The 20,598-nt window shown below is 39.8% G+C and overlaps 1 long non-coding RNA gene across 4 annotated transcripts; it reads right to left on the minus strand.

The window, feature by feature from the left end:
• Positions 1–361: 361 nt before the first annotated feature.
• On the minus strand, positions 362–18,924 carry LOC138117242 (uncharacterized). 4 transcript variants are annotated; one of them, XR_011154589.1, is made up of 6 exons: positions 17,931–18,924; positions 17,360–17,520; positions 8,839–8,901; positions 7,073–7,192; positions 5,501–5,609; positions 362–2,692 (listed from the first exon to the last, which is right to left on the minus strand). It is a non-coding gene; the product is annotated as an uncharacterized lncRNA (long non-coding RNA). The 4 variants fall into 4 exon arrangements; XR_011154587.1 differs by lacking the exon at positions 17,931–18,924 and having other exon boundaries at positions 17,360–17,726; XR_011154590.1 differs by lacking the exons at positions 17,360–17,520; positions 17,931–18,924 and adding an exon at positions 15,503–16,148.
• Between the last annotated feature and the right edge of the window lie 1,674 nt (positions 18,925–20,598).

Below are 20,598 nucleotides of genomic sequence, written 5' to 3' on the forward strand. Positions count from 1 at the left end.
AAGGGATAAGAATTTTAAAGCTGTCAGAGACCCAAGGAAAGGAGCAAAGGGGAAACAAGAAAGAGAAGGGCTGGGACCCCTGGAAGCATCGCCCCCTCCATTGCCGCCTGCCCCCCCCAAGCCCAGGCTCCTGTGGCGCCGCTCGCAGCTGCAGCGCCGCTCCTGAGCCCGAGGTCCCGCCTGTCCCGGCCCTCAGGCACCGCCCGCGGCTCCACCGCTTGTCCCAGCGGGGCGGCTCCGCCGGTAGCCCCGGTGTTCCCGCCGCCCCCTCCAGCCCCTGCGGGCCCAGCGGTAGCCCAGCCCCCCCTTACGTTGTCCCTGTGCCCGTCCCTAGCCCAGGGTTTTAAAAATCCTCAGGATATTAACTGTGAATTTACGTTTTGTATTAAGAAGACTAAACATCATGGAAACAGCTGAATTTAGGACAAACAATAGGCCAATAAATACAATACTAGTGCTTTAAAATAATTAAATAACCATTTGTTCTTGCATCTATGTTGCTTCCAAATACTGGCAGAATTCCTTCAAATAAACAAACTGCTAGTTTTTTTGTTTTGTTTTGAATTTTTAAAGATTGCATTTTGGCAGTCATTCAGGCAAATCTGGACATTTGTTCCATTCGTCTGAAGTGAAAAAAAGCGATACATCTATCACATGGCACTTTCTCTCTTAGGAAGCCCAAACTAGGGCCCTCCAGGGAACAAGAAGTTTAATTACAAACTATCACTGTACAACAAGACAGATTATTGGGCAATAGTGCGTTCTGAAAGGTATTTGTCATAATGAGGAATGGGCAGGGTAATTGGTGTTTGCCAACTGACAGGCACTCGGTGATCGATGCATCTGAAGGGCCAACAGAAATTCTCCATCCTTGCTTAGGCTCTGCTGACAAGGCACTTTCAGCACTTCTCTCAGTGTTTGGTATCTCTCATTCCAAGTTCCTGCTACGTCCTGAACAGTTTTGGTGAGTGGTAATTTGTAATAGAGGATGGATGATCAGCAGGTGATTCTTCAGTCAAAAGGACTAGTTTTTCCAATTTATCTGTGGGATTTACTTGAAGTGATATGTCATGTAGTACTCAGATGACCTATTTCTACAAAGAATGAAAATTACTCAGCTGCATTAACTTACATATATGAGTGAAAATACAGTTAGATATTACTTAGCTCATAAATGTATAACTGAATAAAAAGTGTTCTCTGAAGGATACAAGTAATCTTTACTGCCATTTGGCGGTAGACAGAGAGAAGTGACACACCAAGGTTACTCTGCTCATCAGTGGCAGAGATGGGAAATGATCTCACCTGAGCTCCAGGGCAGCATCTTATGCATGAACTGTACTGCTTCTCCTCGTTCATTTGGGAATAAGGTTAGCATCCAAAGATAGAGCAGAAACACATTCTCTGGTCAGGCCTGTAACTCTTTACAGTGCTCCTTGTACATTATTGTGAAGCACTTGACACCAGGCACAATCAAAAAAGGGATACTAGAATACCCTGACCCTTAATTTTATCTAGAGCAAAAAATTGTTACGTAGCAAAGTTCATGTCTTAGGTAGCTAAAGGAGAGCAGCTTCTTCATTTCACAAGATTTAATAGAACAGTCAAAGCACTAGAATGCTACTGAAATTAGGAAATGCTGCAATAAATCACAGAGTTCTACTGCTTGCATTAAAAAAAAAAAAAAGTTAAAGTTTCTGGATTCCCATTTTAAAAATAGACTTCACAGTCATTAAAGAGTACTAGGGGTCTCTGAGAAGAATAAGCACAGGCTTTAATCTATTGTTTTTAATAAAGGAAGTCCTGCCCCATCTGTAGGGTCAGAATCACAAATCATCTATCTTATTATCTGAGAATAAAGACTGAACATTAGTCATATTCTTTTTATAACACAGAGTGACCGATACTTCAAAGCATTGTCATCACTGCTCTCTGGCTGTAAATGAAAACGTCATGGTGCTTCACTCTCATCTTGTATTCATATGCTTGACAGACAAGTTAAATGAGAATTGTCCAAAGCTATGAACCAAACCATGACAAAAGTAGCTCTTAGAGTGGTTTTAAATCACTCAAGCTGACATTCCTCGGCCCCAAATGTCAGACCACACAGTGCTGCGATGCACGCAGCAGGCAGAGCGCACTGTCCTGTTCCTCGGCTCCCAGCTTCAGAAGTGGCTACTCGAGTAAATAGAAACCTCAGAAACGTAGTTATGGAAATAGTGCATGTCAGCAGACTTCAAAGGGCAGAACATATTGATAATTGCAGAAAGAGGCCCAAAAGGGCTTCAATCACTCCCTGTCCCTGCAGGTTTTTTTGTTGTCCTCTTAAAGGAGCAATGACTGGGTGAGGATGAAACTGCCTTCCTGCCCAGCTGACAGAGGCTTTACAGGCATTCTAATGCTTCTGTTTGCACTGCTGCCCTTCCAGCTCTGTGCTGTCTGCAGCCTGAAGGCTTCCCCAGCTCTGAGAGCACAGACCAGCACTGGAAACACGACCAGCGCCAGAGGAGCTCCAGCGGTGACATCTGCTGAGCCCCCGGGCTCGCATCCTGAGCCATCGCAGGTCCGAGGGAAGCACCCGGCTCTGGTGGCTCCTTACCTGCCAGCACTGAAGCAAACGGCTGCTGGGGATCGAACGGCATTTCAACCTGCCAGACTCCAGGTTCTGGGTATCCAAACGGAATACCATTTCCTGAGAATAAACACAAATTCATTATCCTGGTGTGGCTACAGAGAAAAACTCACTTAGACAGCCTGTTCTGCTAATGTACAAAGTAAAGATGTGTTAGATCGTGCAGCTGTCATCGCAGCATTGATGTTTACAGTCTGTGTCTGTTTTACATCTGTATATTTTCATTCAGTGTTTTACTGTATCCTGGTCACTCTATAGGGAAACACAAATCTTAAAAAAATACAATTATTTTCCAAAAAAAGGAGATGCATTGTTCATTTCTACTCCAGTGAAAAGCTGGATTGTACTTAAAAGGCATTGGCTTCTATTTGGGAAAGTGCTGATAGACTGTGTTGCAACAGGAGACCCTGAAGGGATTCTGGCTGACTCAGAAATTTCTCCAGGGACTGCTGAATAATGTTCACAGCAGACACAGTTCAGACTCTTTTAAAATGAAAGAGCATATGCTCTCTCTTATTATTTTTAACAAGGCTAACGATACAAGAGATATCAGAATAGATTTTTCCTTGTCGTTTCCAAATACCGTGTGATTAATTCCTGGGCCACAGAACAAGGGCATAGAGGAAGATAAAGAAAATAAATTATTTAAAAATTATTCCCTATGTTTTCAGTGGGTAATCAACAAGTCGATTCCTGTAAGCATCCATTTGAAGCTTTCTTATAGTTCAGAATTGCCAACAAGGGCTCTTTTACTTGCCCCTTTCAGTGGTTTCCTGAAAGCACACTTAAGCTGAAATCCACTGTGAGTCCTGCTGAAGGCAAATTGATAGCTCAGAGGAGTAAAGTGAACTCTCTGCAGGTATAGAGACTTGATCTTCAGAATTGTCCTGCCATTAAGAGAAGGGAGATTGCCTAGAGAATGGCTTTTAACATATTTTCATTCACCATGCTTTCCTATCTACTGTGATACTTAAAATCCCTCTAGTACTCAAAAACCCATTCAATGTGGATTTAATGTCTATTGTAGAGAAAAAACTTTAGAAGCTAGTTTAAAAAAAAAATCAAAACACCTCCATGGTTTAAACGATTAAAAATAGGTGAAGTGATTTTAATTATTTGTTTCCATACCTCTGACTTGCAAGACGCCTGGAGAGTACAAATGACAAGCAAGTATGTCCAAAGATGGCCACATAGGATTAGACTTCACAACACATTAATTCAATTCATCCTTAATGGACATCAGATTATAAATGACCAAACCTTTCTATGTTATTGAGGTGCCTCCTAAACTCTCTAGGCTCAGAAGACAAAAGCCCAGGATATTGAATAATTCAGCTCCTTAAGAGAAAAGAAAAATCAATTCCAATCCGTGAACATAAATTCAATTTCCTCCAGCCGTCCTAGCTCATACAAAGCAGAATTCAACCAGCAAAAAACTCGTTACCTTCCCAAACCTGTGGAATATCCAGCAAACCAAATTCTCAGGCTCCTACAGTGAGCAGAGCAAGGACAGAACTAAACTGATTTTTTTTTTTTTTTTCTTACAATGCTACGCTGGTGTCCAATTGTCCTTAGTTCTAGGATGTGCAACCCTGAGCTGCTCAGGGAACCCTTGCCTTATCACATGCGAAGAGGCTGTCTGCAAGCCCAGCAATACTCAGGGGACCAAGGGAGTTACAGATCAACATCAAGTATTTCAGGCTTCACCCCGACAAACTAATGGACACTACCAAGCATTCACACAGAATTAACCTCCTGCTTTCACTTCGGGCAAAGCTTTCAAAGAAAAGAGCATCCCTTGGAGAGCTGTGGCTAACAGCACCAACCGGGCCAAGCCTCTTCTTCACCAGCCAAGAGAAGTTTTGGCAGCGACTCGAGCAATAACAAGACAAGGACTTTAATCCCCTTTAATTGTGTGATTCTGTTGGGGATTTGTGCTGCTTCAAAAGCAGTGTCTGCTGTGGTTTTGAGTCACCTGATCCACACTGTTTTCCTCTCTGTTTTCACAGCTCTGGCATTGGCCAGGAGAGCACTGTGCAGATCCACGAGCAGCTTTCAAAGGTCAGCAGAGCACTGCCTGGTTTCACAGCCTCCGTGAGGCTATCTCAGGGCCTGGCTCTCCCAAGCATCCCACAGCTTCCTGGAGAGGTTGCTAATTACCAGACATTCATTATCTGTTCTTATAACCCAGAGATTTAAATTGAAAAAAAAAAAAACAAATTAAAAAGGGGAGGGACGGAAGAATGAAAAAATACTAAGAGAATGGATCTGCACTAAAAGTGCTTTGACTTATCCTGTAGGACTCCTGGCTTCAGTTCCTACAAGGAGACATTTTCAACTGCCTGTCAAATTCACATCACTGGGCCTATCCTCAGCACCCTCCAGCCTTGTCACATTTATATGGAGAGGTGGTGGAAGGATGGTGGCTGAAGGGTGTTTGGGGCTCCAAGAAGGAAAGGGAAAATATGCCTGATGCCATTCAAGGCTGATAACTCAGTAGGAGGCTGTAGAAGAGCTCCTCTGTCAGAAGAGGCAGGAGCAGTGCTGAACACTGCCCAACCTACCACTGCAGCTGAGCAAGCAGGAGGAATGTGGGAGAGGCAGGACTGGGAGACAGTGAGGGGATTAGGAAACACGATGCCAGGATTCTTCTTCCATTTCCTTTCTAAGGTAATTGGTCCTGTCTAACTGAGACAGACCCCTTGTCTAGACTGGCTGCCGGACTGAACAGTCAGACCAAATCCATAATTTCATAAGGTCTGGTGAAAACAACCTTCACAAATGAAGTAGTTGAAATGAAGTAGGGCAATGGTAGAGTGAATAAGGAATCTTGCTAATGAGCCAGAGGTAAACCAGAGCCTTACTTACACTCTTGCTGAGAGCTGTTCTGTTCCATTCAGCTGTGTATTTGATCATTCAGCTAAGAAACCAGCATGATACAAGGGATCTAAAATTTCAGTTGCTTCAACCGGAATATCTAAAGTAGCAAAGCAAAGAAGCCAACAAATTATTTCATTGTAAGCCAAATTATACAGGATATACCAGACAATACCAGGAGCATTAATGGTTTATTAGGGAAAGAACACCACCAAGTAGATCTCTCATAGCTTCAGTTTTCTGTTGCATAGGCAGCCCCTCTGGGTTGGTCATCCAACACACAGATTGGGGGGTACATAATTATGGGTCTCAGTCTGGGCAAGCTTAATCACTTTTTTTTCCATGAGGACCTTCCCTCGATTCCATGTGTCAGTGATAGAACAAGGGGGACTGGCTTTTAATGAAATATGGTAGGTTTAGATAAGATAGCAGGAAGAAAATTGTTTCCTTTGAAGGTGGTGAGGCCCCGGCACAGATTGCCCAAAGAAGCTGTGGATGCCCCATCCCTGGAAGTGTTCAAGGCCAGGCTAGATGGGGCTTTGAGTAACCTGGTCTAGTGGAAGGCATCCCTGTCCATGGTAGGGAGGTTGAAACGAGATAATTTTTAAGGGCCCTTTCAACCCAAACCATTCTATAATTCTATTATTCTGTTTCAGGTTATTGCATTTATTAACTTTAAACCTCATTTCCTATATTCCTATAGAATTTCACCAAGCCCTGAAGAAAAGAGAAAGCTATTTCTATAGCAGCATAGGAAGCCTGCACCACAGGCAAGCAGAGGGACAGGTCACACACATCTCAACATTGTCTGAGAACAGTATCAGTGGGATAAATACAGCCAAGGTGTGATACATATAGGAGTTAAAAAGAGACTTGTGTACTAAGTGGCTGCTTGACACAACACTAAAATTCTTCTGTTGTGGGGGTTAGGTCTCAAACATTTACCACTTAGGATAGTGATTTCTTTGTCACCAGTAAATGAAGACCAGTCAGCTGCTAACTTCAGCTCAGGAATATGCCACTAGTGATGGAGGACATCCAAGACCTGCTTGGTGACCAGACTGCAACACACTGCAAAGTCCTGAGATGCTGTCTCTGGACTCAGGCTTAGAGAACCTTTTCAAAGTGTTTATTACTCTCACGCACAAGGCACAGGAAACCCTCTGCGGTATATGTACATTAAAGACAGAACCACAAGTTTCATCTTGAACTCTGAATGTGTGTGCGCAAGGAAAGTATGTGCAGAAATGACTTACTAGAAAGGAAGACATCTGGGTCAGATGTTCTCTTCACTTAGTTAATCACATGGAAGTGTCATTCTGAAGAACTTTGTGTATTAAGCCTGAGGAAAAGTGCTTTGTTCAAAAGCGATATGCACATAGCAAATGTGAGAACAAGAGTTCCCGTCTGACCCACAGAATCCACCACTTACCCTGTTATTTATGCAAGCTGCTGTCAGGTCATTTTTTACACACTCACATAGTATTTTCCAATCTATGATGAATGCTACACAAGATGAGGGCTATTCCTTGACATGTCAGACTAGTGAGAAAGTTAAATTACCTCTTTGTGAGTTCCAAGCTCAATGTATCCACAGAGAGGGTGAAACGCTCCTGTGCCACAGACATAAACATGGGTCCAGTTGTACGGCTGAAGAACTCGGATAAAATTGGCACACTCTGTCTGTTGGGAAAAGAAAGATAAAGGTTACTTTTCATGTTTATTCTTCTCTTTCACATTATACATAGAATATAAGTTACAGCCATATAAGCTTATATAAGTTACAGCCATAGCATTGGTGTATTTAAACTCAGAACTACTGTAGCAGAAACTGTTTACAAGTAGTTCAAACCTGTTAGGACTATAACTTGACAGTGGCTATCTACCAGGCAGTTCATCAATCAGACTTGCAAACCTAATTCTGCTGTATGCTTACAGCCACGAGAAACTGTCTGCTCACACCACGGTTTGGAGGGAATCTGTTCAGCCAGTGTTGTAGCAAACACCACCCGTCAACAATTGGGCAGAGGTCGCAGAGCCACTGGGTTTGTCTGGCTACCAGTCTTCCTGCCTTTGCTCCCAGCTCAGGGTACTGCACATGCTTTAATACCAAAGATCACATGATTAAAGCGACTGTGGTGGGCTGAAAGGCTTCAACACACTTCCAAGGGCATGCTTTGTCTCTGCACCAACCACATCTTACTGGTGACTTTTATTTGGTCATTTCTGAGTCCAGTGGGACATCCTGGCTCTAGCTGGGCTTGCTCCATGTTGTTGTTGTTGGTAAGTAGCACAGGCATGCTTGCAAGGATGATACATGGGGCTGGGGGAAAAGCCTTGATTTAGCCTTGCCCAGAACGAAATGAACACAAAAACACATAACAGATACTTCAGAGGGAACACACAGGATTTGTTCATATGTCCAAGCCATCACCCTGCATCTAAGTGAGAGTCCGAAACAACTATTTCCCTCTCAGGACCTTCTCCTTTTTCTCTTAGTGTAGAAATAGACCAGCACAAATCTTCCACATGCACCACTATCAGAATATTTCCAATGCTCAGCATTGTTTAGGTTCTGACTGCTGTAAAGGTAAGGGTAGTAACAAGTTAGAATAAAAAGCTAAACTCTTCAGGCAGAGAGCTGAGAGCATTTTGAGCTGGAAGATACCTTGGTAACCGACATGCTGGAGATTTTTTTTGGAGAGAAAAGGAAGAAATTTTATTTTACAGCCAGGAAATGTTTACATTTAGAGTGGGCTCTAGACACATGACGTAATCTGTGCTGCACAAAACATATAAAAGTTGTATTGTGTACACGTATGTACCTTAAATATACTTCCTAAAGAAGATTTGTGGTTTCTGGCAAAAGCCATTGAGTCTGAGATTTTTTTTTAAACCCCAACTGCAGCTGTCTGCAAATTAAGTTGATTTGTACACTGCTCTACTACTGTTTCTTTAATGAATTATAATGAAGTTACATTCAGGATACACCCAAGAAAAAAAGAAGCATTTTAATGTGAGAAAAGAGGATTCCAGGGAAATACTGCCTGGTATACATTTTTGAGGAAACGCCATTCATCTCTCAGCTGCATTTATTACACAAAAGAACAACATATCATGATTGATGCCTGCAAGATTGAATTTTTTCAAGTATTAATATTTAGAAACCAACAGAAATGTAACTTTGTTTTTCAATTAAGAAAAAACACTTAGGACATTAGTTCAGAAGAAGTGTAACAAGAGCTTACTAAAGCATTTTTTGCATTTAATAAAAAATACATAGATATGCATAATCCTCAGCCATAATAAAAAACATACATCATACTTACATGGGCATCTTTCCCAGCTAATTTGCATAATTCTACCTTTTCTTTTGCTGCAGGCCAGTAAATCTGTAATAGAGTTAAAACAAGACAAAGATGATGAAGATTATACACTGTCCTGTGACTGTAGATTATTCCAGGAATAAACAGTTAAAACAGATTTATGCATGTTGAAGGACCTTGCATGTAAATTGAAATGAACATGACTTCAAGTACAAGATCCCATTACAAAAAGTTAAGAGGCTTTAAATCAACCCCCCTGATTCTTGTTTATTTCTTCATTGGCTACATGTACTTTTAAAAAGCATTCAGTTAATCTGGCCGGGGCACCTTGTCACCATTATGTGTTTCTCTCAAAGTTATGATGAGCCAAATCATCTGGAAACTAAACTGATTGCAAAGCCAGGCAAATTACATTTGTAAGAATTTGGTCCAGTGGACTTGGCAGAACTGTTATAAAAAAACCACTTAGCTCTTTCTGCCAATTTTCAAATGAAAATAATTAGGTTCAAAAAACTAAGGACAGCTGAAGGGAAATTTGTAGAACAAAAAGTACATTTGGCAGGAATCAACAGTGCATGGTTTAAAAACATCAACATTAACTGAGTTTACTGAGAAAATGACACAGAAGTTTAGAGAAGAACTGTGGACCTTAGATAATTGCCAGTATATATTGATACTGTTTCTCTTTCTTTTTTAATCTGCCCTGCAGAATTCTACAAAATAGGTTTTGATGTAGATAAATCCAGATGACAACATACTATCAGTTACTGTAATCCAAATTGTGATGGTGAAGAAATGTCAGTGAACAACAGTGCAGGTTCTGCCTCACTGATTTCAATTAAGCAGTCAAAACTGGATATGATTGAGTACATCTGATTCTATTAAATTTCAAATAGAAGCTAAATACAGATTCTTCTCGAATCACTGTGTTAAATATGGATATTTTGTACTTCTAATTTTGACAAGAAAAAGCAATTGTTATTTCTCATGACTAGTAATAAAAACACCACAAATCACACTACTTTTTAAGCAAATATTGATTAGTAAATTGCCTGAAGTCCCAGGCACCAGTCAGCAGGTCATTAGTAGTCACAAATGCTTTATAGTAGTCTCCAGTCATGCTTTACAAAATCTTAAATAGCAAATGTATAGGAATGAAGAATTATTATAATATGCACTAGAAATAAAAACAACATCAAGGAAGGACGCACAACTCAGTGGCATGCAAGAGGAGTTGACTGCTGTCATATTCCCCTTCACCCAGCTGTTGGCACCTTACTGGAAGTGGCTTGACATACCCAGGCTCAGTCCCACACAGGTAAGGAAAGCAAAAAGCAAGTGGCCTCCCTCAAGTACCTTTATCACTTTCCAAAACCTACAGTCACTGTTTCTCTCAATCTGGAAACAGTCTGGATTTTACTTCTTTCTCTTTCCTTCCCAGTGAAAATGGATGTATTGGATTTCTGCAAGGAAATTAATTTCCTCTCAAGTGAACTCCGTTACCTTCCTGATAAAAAACCTCTTAGCAGAGACAATGTCGTTTAAGTTACTTAAACCTTAACCCTCTGCAACAATATTTACATGGAGTCAGAGATAAGACAGTGTAACAGCATTGCAGCACTGGAGCACAAATTTGCTTTCCCAGAGCATTTTCTCGGAAAGATCTGGTCAAAGCACCCAGGTATGGAAATGCAATCAGCCATCCCAGGGATGTGTGGATGGCACAGAGCACAGTGCCAGGAAGCACAGAGGAAAGTACTGGAAACATCATGAAGGGCTGAAGGTAGGTCCAGTCTGGTCTCCACTGCAACACAGAGAAGTTTAAGAAGAAAAGCTGATGAAAAGCGACCCGTGAAGAAAAGCGGATGAAAAGGAACAGATAGAGGAACGTAAGATCATGGATCTCCAAATACATTTGGCCACGGAGATTTGTCTGAGATCTGATCCTCAGTTTTCTTGTACATAAACTCTATGCCCAAGATCCCTGAATCACTTACAGGAAAGCCTCGAGGTCTTCAAGGGGTTTGGGAGATTTTTGGCCAAAGTTTAGTTATCCAATGAGGTAGACAAGATGTCCCTTTGTAGGCTTTTGAAAATGCCCACCTGTCCTTGCCAACTACACAGAAGAACTGGAGGAGTTAAAAACAGAGACATCTGCTTCAAGGCTTCAGAAGTGTTAATGGACTTGAGTTACCCTCAAATCTTCTACAGATTCGTTCATGGGAATCAGTGTTTGTCCTACAAGGCTGAAATACACACATCCCCCCTTCTATGATAATTGACCACAGACAATTATTATTTAAAAAATCAATTGTTTTACTCTCTAGTTACTCAACAGCCTCAGTATTTAGCATTATATAAGGCCACATTAGACAATGAAAAGTGAAGCTAAGTGATCTAACTTGAAAATCAATTTGCAATTATATATGGGGGAGTAAAAGTGATGTTTATTAGCTTACCATATGAGAAATGAGAGATTCCCAGAAACTGTCAGTTCTAAATCGTAATAGATCAAGAAAATTGCATCATTTGATGAGTTGCATCATAAAAATTGCATAAAATAATGAGCTGATGTGCTGAGCAAAAAAGCATGAACTTCATTTTTTATTACAGGACATGCTGTGTAACAGTGCCACAAGCCTGGTTCCCTCAAACACTGGCACAAGCAACATTATACATGTGTACTGACTTTTCTGTAGGGGGTGAAATTAAATTGTACCGTTATATTTTATTCCAATGTGTTACTTAGTTTCACAATATGCCAAAAAAGTAAGACTGGAGGCTCCTGTAGTTTCTTTCAGATTTAAAATCATTTAGCTTGTAAATGGTTTGAAGCTTTGAAGTTGGTCTTTTTTTTTTTTTTTTTTTTTTCTATTTATATGCTTTATTCACAATGGTAACATCTTATTAACAAATTCTCTTTTATTCCCAAATTTCTCAATAAGTAAAAACCTCAAGGAATGGAAAAAAACCCCCAGATAGCCAGGCCTTATATATTAAAGGTGACAACAACATTGACTTGTAAAGTTACAATAATTTTGTGTTACAATCAGTACAAATTATATACTTAATATACTTTATAGTTGTATGTATCTGAAATGTCTGGAGAAATCTTAGAATAGCTAAGTGGAGTTACTGAATTTAAGGCAAGAATGCAACTAGTTGGAATATGTGAACTGTATACTTAAACAGGATTCTTTTCTTTTCTTAATCTTCGGTTTATTTTCCTTTTAAAATAACCATATCAAAATTCCAAAGGTCAGCTACTGTCATGATTTCTAGATTTTCTCTTCTATTGCCCAATTAAAAGAAAAAAAACAACCTCACCATTACTTTTAAATCATTCTTCAAATATTTTCTTAAATTTAGGAATGGGAAAGAAATTAAATTCTCCTAATAAATGGAAGTTAATAAACTCTTTTCTATCAGAGAGAAAGAAAACCTCCCAGGAGTACAAAATTAAGCAGTACATAAGTGTAGGACAGATAAGGTATCACTTTAAAGGGTAGCTGGAAATTGATTTCTGATTAAAACAAAACATTTTAAACCACAGAGGTCTTTTCCAGATCAGGAGCAGTGAATTTCTAAAAGTAACATTTTCCCTTCCTCCAAATATGCATTTTACTATAAGAAAGGAATGAAAAATGAAGTAATTTTTTTTAATACATTATTTATATATAAATAAATTGGTATGTGAATGCTATATGTATATATATATATATATATATATATATATGTATGTATGTATGTATGTATATATATATAAAAATAATATCTGGATCCACCACTAAGAGCCAAATTTCAGCTGCCATCTGTCATGAATTAATAATACTGGTATTTTACTCATTTTCATGTATGCATCTTTCTCTATCAGATTTTGTTCCTAGCCTAACACTAAAGATTATAGATCTTCAGGAGAAGGGGTGCTCAAAGATAAAACAGTGAAATCTGATTACAAAAAAATGTGTGAAAGTACAGCTTTTTCAAGAATCACTTCTAATTAGGCTACTAAATCTAGGATGGTGCAGAACTTTACAAAATGAGTGGAAAATGCTATCTATTGTCACAATACAAAAGAGGAAGATCACAAGCTATCTAAACAATTTAGAAGCCCACTGGTCTTTTTTCATCTGTTTTTAAGGTTTCAGAACAAGTTTTTAGTTAGGGAAGAAATAATACAAGTTTCCAATGAAAACGGAGTGTGGCAGAGAAGACAACAGAACTTGGTAAACAGCCACTATCCCACTCTAATATTGTACTTTTCTTAAATAACCTAGCTGAATTACATTAAGGTGGTAGAGCTGCTCTTCATCAGGGCTCCATTTAAGTATTCACTACATTGTCACACGGAAACTGATTAGCTCAGCTGCCAAAAACAGGCATTAGTACAAGAAAAAAAAATGGTCTGATAAGTAAAGAACTTGAGGTACAAAGTTACTCGTGCAGTTCCCCAAGAAACAGTGTCAGAACTCATCCTATTTCATGCACCCTTCAGTAGCTTTGGTAAAAACCCAGAACTCTCCAACAACCCCTGCAGATGACACAAGGTTGGGAAGCATCACTAAAACAAAAGAAGTTAAATTATGCAGGAATAATCAAAGGGCTCTGAAGACCAGAATTATCAACAGCCAGAGGAAATGGGTATAAACTGCTAATAAATAAATATAAATAATAGATTGTAGATTTGAACAAAAATCAAATCTGAAACATCGGCGTAACAAGGATCTGTTCCACAGCAACAACATTCCTAAAGAAGTTGCATGAAGTATCCCAAAGGGCCGCTTACAACAGATGATGATTTGGGACCCTGAGCCAGTGCACGCTGGGACAGATGAAAACAACTTGTTCCAAAGCTGCTGTTGGGGATCTGACATGTTTATCTATTTGGCCCACATGGGGCTGTGTCTTCTAGCACCGACAGCTCCTGCAGGTTGGCAGCTTTTCAAAAGCTTGTCAGGCCTTGACAGCATTCCTATTCCTGCGGAGCTGGGCGGGTCGCGCTGCAGATCACACCGTGATGATCGCGCTGACGTGTAACCCCGCGGGCACTGTTAGCACAGCCACAGAAAGGGGCACCATTGCTTTGCAGCTATTTACCCACTGTTTACCCAGCTGACAACATTTTGTATTTCGTATTTATTTAGCGCAAGGAGTAAAATAGAAAAGGCTTTTGCAAACTCACAAGAAACTTCGATGTACTGACGTCATGTTTCCAGCAGGATCCCAGAGGTTGGTGCTCCTATAGAATTTCTTTGCCAGCTTTCCAGCCTCTCATGCTATTAAGCATCTCTCCGTTTTACACTGCACTTCTGGTGGTAATGGCACAGAGGCCTTCAGTAGAACTACTTTCCTTTGCTGACCATCTTTATTTTACTCACAGGAAGAAATCACAATTTTTCCAGTTTGCAAATAGCTTGCAGAATTTGTCAGGGACACTTCATAATGCCATTCCTGCAACAGGAGCTAATGGCTTCTGTACAGGAAAACTTCAGAGAAAATACATCCCTGTTACAGAAAGAAGATTATCCATTGCTATATTTTATATATTTATTGACTATAATCACTTTCGCTTTCTGCATTCATCTGTCATTCTGGAGGACTTGCTCATTACACTGTGGTACTTGCTGTTGTTTTATAATGAGGTTTACAAGCACTGGAAACCAGACAGATTTTTTTTCAAGCTGCCAGCTAAGGAAATTTTCAACCTATTACACAATACATTTCATAAAAACTACAATGATTTAAGAAATTCTGACTCCAGCAGAACTACTGATTTATTTCATCAGGAAAAATACACCAGGAAATAAAGCTATAACTTAATATATGGAAGTCAAATTAACTACTTTAGGTAAATTAATAGGTTTTAAAAAGGAAGTTATTAAATTATATATATGTATACATTAGAGAAGGGAGCAGGATACAATGCTTTGGATCCTTCTTTGCCAGAAATGTCTTAATATAGAGCATTAGACTCTAAAATATAATCTTGCCAAGTAATTATATCTACACATGAGAATAAATTGTTGGGGATCCTGACTTAGCTTTTGGAGGTATCAATAGCTCCTAACAAAACAAATATCTGAAATTGAGAGCTTTATCAAAGTAAGAAGTTCATGTTCAGCTTTGTTTTAAAGAACGGAAACCCCAAACTATGCACAATCTTGCACTGCAGTCTCAAAGCTGTTATACCTCTCTCGCCCCATCAGCGTGCTTTTAACACTCCTTCCACAAAGTCATTAATGAACACATCATTTATCGGCAGAAACTTAATATTCTAATCAATTTCTACTCGTTTTAGTAGCTGTATGTAAGCAGATCATTTTTTCCAGATGACTCGTACTCCAGAGGAGTACAAAGGACACACTTCAGACCCTTGTAGTCCCAACATGTGTGGTTTCCCCACACTGGGAAGGCCTGGAAGTGAGCCGCCTGGCCCAGTGCCAACCCAGACCACGCTCAGTCTAAACACAGCACCGGCAAGTGCTACTTTCTGACACTTCACTGCTACTGTAGAGTATCCTTTAGCTTCCTCCTCAGGGGCTGAGATTTTATACACAGCTCCTCACGCAACTTCCTTCATCTCATCCCTTCCCTCCACTGCAAGATTCAACCAGCCAAGCACAGTGCAATTAAAGAGAAACACTCATGTGACATTGCCTTGTGTTACCTGGGCATTTAAGCAAGAAGATACATTTATAAAGTTGTTGAATGCCCATGGAGACCTGGGAAATCAGCACACCAGGACGTTCTGCAAGGCTTCTCAGTCAGTTCTACCCATTTAAATATATTTTGCCTCAGTGCTTTTTTGTGAAAAGTTAAATATTATCTGAATAGTTAAACTATTATTTTACTACTAAAAGAAGTATTTGAACCTGCACACATATTTAGTCCAGATACGCAAGTGGTTAGGAATTTTATTCCCTCCTTTCTGGTTACCACAGATACGTAAGCATGCATTCTCTATTCATCTTAGGAAATCCAAATTTTCTTTCCAATACAAAGTGAGTCTTTTCTCTACCACATTTATACCAAATGGCACTGTCTGACTGCACATTAGTGCTCCTGGCTCCATCTGTGTTCTGCTCTTCTTGGAAAGCACAAGGTCCGTAATGAACAGCGCTGGTTTGGCCAAAGGGAAAATGTCACCAGCTTGGACTGAGGGGTGGCTCACACAGAGTGCTGCCACCTCCAGAAAGGTCTGGGCTCAGAAAGCCCCACTGAACATAATGGGAGGTGACAGCACTCAGCATCTCTCAGGAGGCAAGCAGAAGCCCACAGAAACAGAAGTCTGCTTTTCACACAAACAAAATTTGTCTTCTACAGAAAGCCTACACCAAAAATCAATTTGTGGTCTGAAAATTTGCAGTTGTGAATAGTGCTGTTATTAATGCAATATCCTGGGAGGGGTAGTGGATTTTGAATCAATTACTGAGATGACAGAAGCAAGGTAAGTGCTTGATAAAGCATGCCAGGAAGAAATTTCCTGAAATACCCAGAATCTGAGTTTTACAGAAACTGCCATGTGCAGCATTGCTGAAGTCCAGATAAGGAACAAGATATTCAGACTGGTACTGTATCTCTTCTATACAATGACAGCAAGCGTTGCTCTCAAACGTGAGGGCAAAATAGTCTCTTGTTCCACCTGTTCAGCTCCTGCCTGCAATCACATTAATTCAGGGTCAGTTACCTCTTCAGAGCTGGCAGCAGTACGTAGTAATTTAAAACCACCCTCTGGTGCCTAAAGAAAATACCAAACACAGCTGAGAATTCAGATTTTCTTCCTATCTGGGACAAGCAGGAAACCAGTTTTCATGTGTTCCTGTTGCAAGCATCTGGTTTCCACTCATAGCAATCAACTGTGCTTACAAAAGCTCCAGTTCACCATGTCTGCTAGAAATATCGAAGGCTAAATTGTCATCTTATTATCTCAAGTTAACACACTGTCACCGGGCACAGGCAAGGGACTACAGCAGATCCCAGTGGAAGCTTTTCCTAAAACTAGTCATTCTAGATATTAACCAAAATGTTAAAATTGCCACTTATATTTTACTATGATTTAAACCATCCAAATTGCCTCTGCTCTGTTCAGTATTAGAGTAAAGTAATCCCAGGGATGCCAGGAAGCAATGAAAGAGCTGTCTTCAGTTATTTCCTTCCAAATGCTTTGAAATGAGGAGGGTAACCATGACCAGAGGAATTGAGAAGTGAACACTCTGAGCTGCATTTTTCCTGTCTGCTGATATTTTGATGCTATTTTCATGCACTGCAGGGCTCTTCCACACAGCTGATCTCTTGCAGGTCATCAGTCACAAAGGACATCAATCAGCACAAGAAACTCAATTGATTAAAGATAATCTGTATAACTACGGCAGGTGAGATGATCAAATCTTGGTAAATTTCATTGCACAACGAATCTGCAGTTACCCAGAGAAGAAAGAAAGAAAGAAAAACACAAAACCAACCAAACAAAAAGAATTTAACAAAATTTAACTTAGGAGATAAACTCCGTGGAAAAGGCACTGACCTTTTTTACATTTTTGTTTACATCAACCAAGTTGAGCAGGAAGATGTGGTCCTTCGCCCCGACTAGTAGCCGGCCCCTCTTCTCATCTGGCAGCAAGGTTCGAAAATCAAGCCCCTCTGTTGAGCCCAGGAATGGGATGCAGCTGTTTGAAAGCAGCAAGTCTGTGGGAAAACGAAGAAAATCTTTATAATCAAAATGTTTATATATGACTCATCAGTGTCTTTATTATAAATACATGCAACCAGCATGGAGTGTACCAGGGAAATGAGTGCAGTCTTGGAGCATGTCTTTCCAGAGTTATAATACAATTCCTGTTAACTTCGGGTTCTCTGGGGTTTTTCTTACTTCCAAATTGGGCGATATTTACTTGCACAAAATATTTTTCTATATAAAATTTTCTTAACAAATTATCTGTATGGCATAAAGGAATGAGAAATTCAACAGAAATTAGAAACCAAGAAAGACATATCTTTGCAAGATGTGTGCTATATCTTTCCTTCATCCCAAGAAAACGAATTCTGTTTATATCACCATACTCATGGATACACATGATCAAGGATCAATACCTCACCGTATTTGGTGCTCCAGATATAAAGCAGCGAAGAAGGTCAATGCCAGCCAAGAATAATTAGGAGCAGGAAACAGTGGGTAGGAACATTTGAAGATCATCCAGTTCAACTCCCTCACTATGAGGAGGAACATCTTTCACTGGACCAGCTCGCTCAAAGTCCCACCTAACACAGCCTTGAACGCTTCCAGGGATGGGGCATCTGCAACTTCTCCGGGCAACCTGTACCAGTTTCTCACCATTCTCATCATAAAAAATGTCTTTCTTCTATCCAGTTTCTATCCACTCTCTTTTAGTTCAAAACTATTGCCCCTTGTCCTGTCCCTAAAGGCTTTGGTTAAAAAGTCCTTTTTTCCTTTTTTACATCTTTTTCACAAGCCCCTTTTATATATTGAAAAGTTGCAATAAGGTCTCCTCAGAGCTTTCTTTTCTCCAGGCTGAACAACCCCAAACCTCTCAGCCTGTCTTCATATGGAAGGTGTTACAGCCCTCTGATCATTTTCAGGGCTCTTCCTTCCAAGGTCCATGTCTTTCTTGAACTGGGTGCCCCAGAACTGCATGTAGGACTGTAGGTAATTAAGAAAAAAAAAAAATGCTCTATGAAACTAATGAAAGAACCTATACTGTTGCAAAAAAGCTAAAAAAGCTGTAAAATAAAAATTCTGTAGCATTTTGCCTAATGAATACTCTGTGGACGTAATTCTGGACGAGGACACAAACAACATATAGAAAAGAGCACAAGAATATTTAAGTCTTGTTGGGTAGTCATTACTTTGGGGAAAAGAAAATAAACATGTGAATCAGTTCTTCCACAAGCCAACTCTCCAAGCTAAACTATTTGGAAATCTTCAGACAGAAAGGCAAATCCTGTATTTAACGGGAAGATAAAATTAAGGGTATTTCCACCTTCCTGGCACTGGATGGACAATGTAGCATTCCTGCTAGAAAACCCAGACTTACCGCACAAGTTATTGGCATATCCTGATCATGATGAAAATTCGGGCCAGTGTTTTGGAGAAAAAAGTCCTGAATTAAATAAAGGGAAAAAAACCCCCACCCAAACATTTTTCTCCAAGGTCTTACACAAACCAAGTGACAGGCAAGAAAAGATTAAGTTCTAGTCCTGGCTAATGAACAGAACCATGGGAGAAAAATATTTTATCATTATTAATCTGACTACCTGGTATATAATTATGACAATTATTTTTTGGCTCAGTCACTTCTACTTAAGTTTGTGTACTTTTGTCTGGCTCAGTGCAGGATGTTGTTATGGTACAATCTGAAAACAAATTGTCATGCATTGCAGCTCCTATTCCCCTAGGTGAGATTTATTTGGCAGTACTTTGGGAAAAAATCTTGCTTCACACTGAAAAATTTTATCTGATGCTGAGCATTACATTACTATACACCAGCACTGTCCTTTCCCACATACCTTTCGTGAAGGCAAAGATGTCAGGATTTGTTTTCTAAACCAGTAACACTTTAAAAGATGTTTATTAATTGCCAGCAAGACCACTTTGGAAGCAGCTTATGGTTAACATGGTACTATAAAAACCTCAGTCCTCACCTGCAGAACACAAGTAACTAGCATACAGAATATGAGGAAAAATTCCTTCTCATCTGCAGTCACAGGAATTTGATCTAAGGATAAATTACATGCTTGTGCAAATGCTCTAAAGCACTTTCAACACTTAAAGCCATGCAAAGCATGGGCCTCTGCAAGAGTGTCAATTGCAAAAATAATGTGGATTTGATTCTTCTCCACATACATGAAGGACGATGACTGAGACTGCTGTCTACTTCCAGTTTCCTTATTTGAAAGGAATGATCTCTGAAGAGACCATCCCAAATGGACATTTGTCATCTGTTGTTTAACAGTTCTAGAATTTCTCAGTAAAAAAAAACCCACCTAGAACAGCTACAACAGTGAGGGAAAATGCTGCCTCATGACTGAAATGCCCAAGTGGGAATGAACCCTGCCTGATGCCTTGTACAATCATTTATTTCACTGCATCGTAAGGAAAACATCTGTAGAATATTCCAGATTGAAATGACAACACTGCACACTCCTTTCTTACTGGTGCAAATGACAACACAAGCTGCAAAGTGGTGAAGAATCACGTTTGGTACCTACTATTGAAAACAGCTTGGAAATAAGACTCTGAGCATGGCCACTGATAAGATTATAACTGTAATATGATCTAATAAAACTTTACCAGTAAATATTAACAGAGAGTTGATTAAATTTCAGCTAGATTAATAATTGTTCTCAGTCTATAAAACAACGCATTTTAATCTTACGCATTGAAATTTCCCTTCACAGCGAGACATATTTACTATCACCAAGGATATTGCACTGGAAAAATTTACTGTGAAAAGCACATTTCCCAATGATTCTCAAGCTTAGAGCAAGCTGTTGATTTGAATCACTGCATCTCTGTAGCCTGGCTAACACAGAACCAGCATTCTCACAAGGTACAGTAACAAAGTTACAGGGATGGTCTTTCATGAGTACGTGTTCAGCACTCAGTTTATGGTCTCTAGTTGCTGTTTTCCTCAAAATTAAATACTTTTTTCCAGCCCGGTGATTAACTAAGTATCCAGCTAACTCCCCTTCTGGGTTAATATTTCACTGCTGACTGATAGAAGCTGGAATAGTGACTGGGTTTTA

Source organism: Aphelocoma coerulescens, chromosome 1, assembly GCF_041296385.1.
Source record: "Aphelocoma coerulescens isolate FSJ_1873_10779 chromosome 1, UR_Acoe_1.0, whole genome shotgun sequence".
Lineage (NCBI taxonomy): Eukaryota > Metazoa > Chordata > Aves > Passeriformes > Corvidae > Aphelocoma > Aphelocoma coerulescens.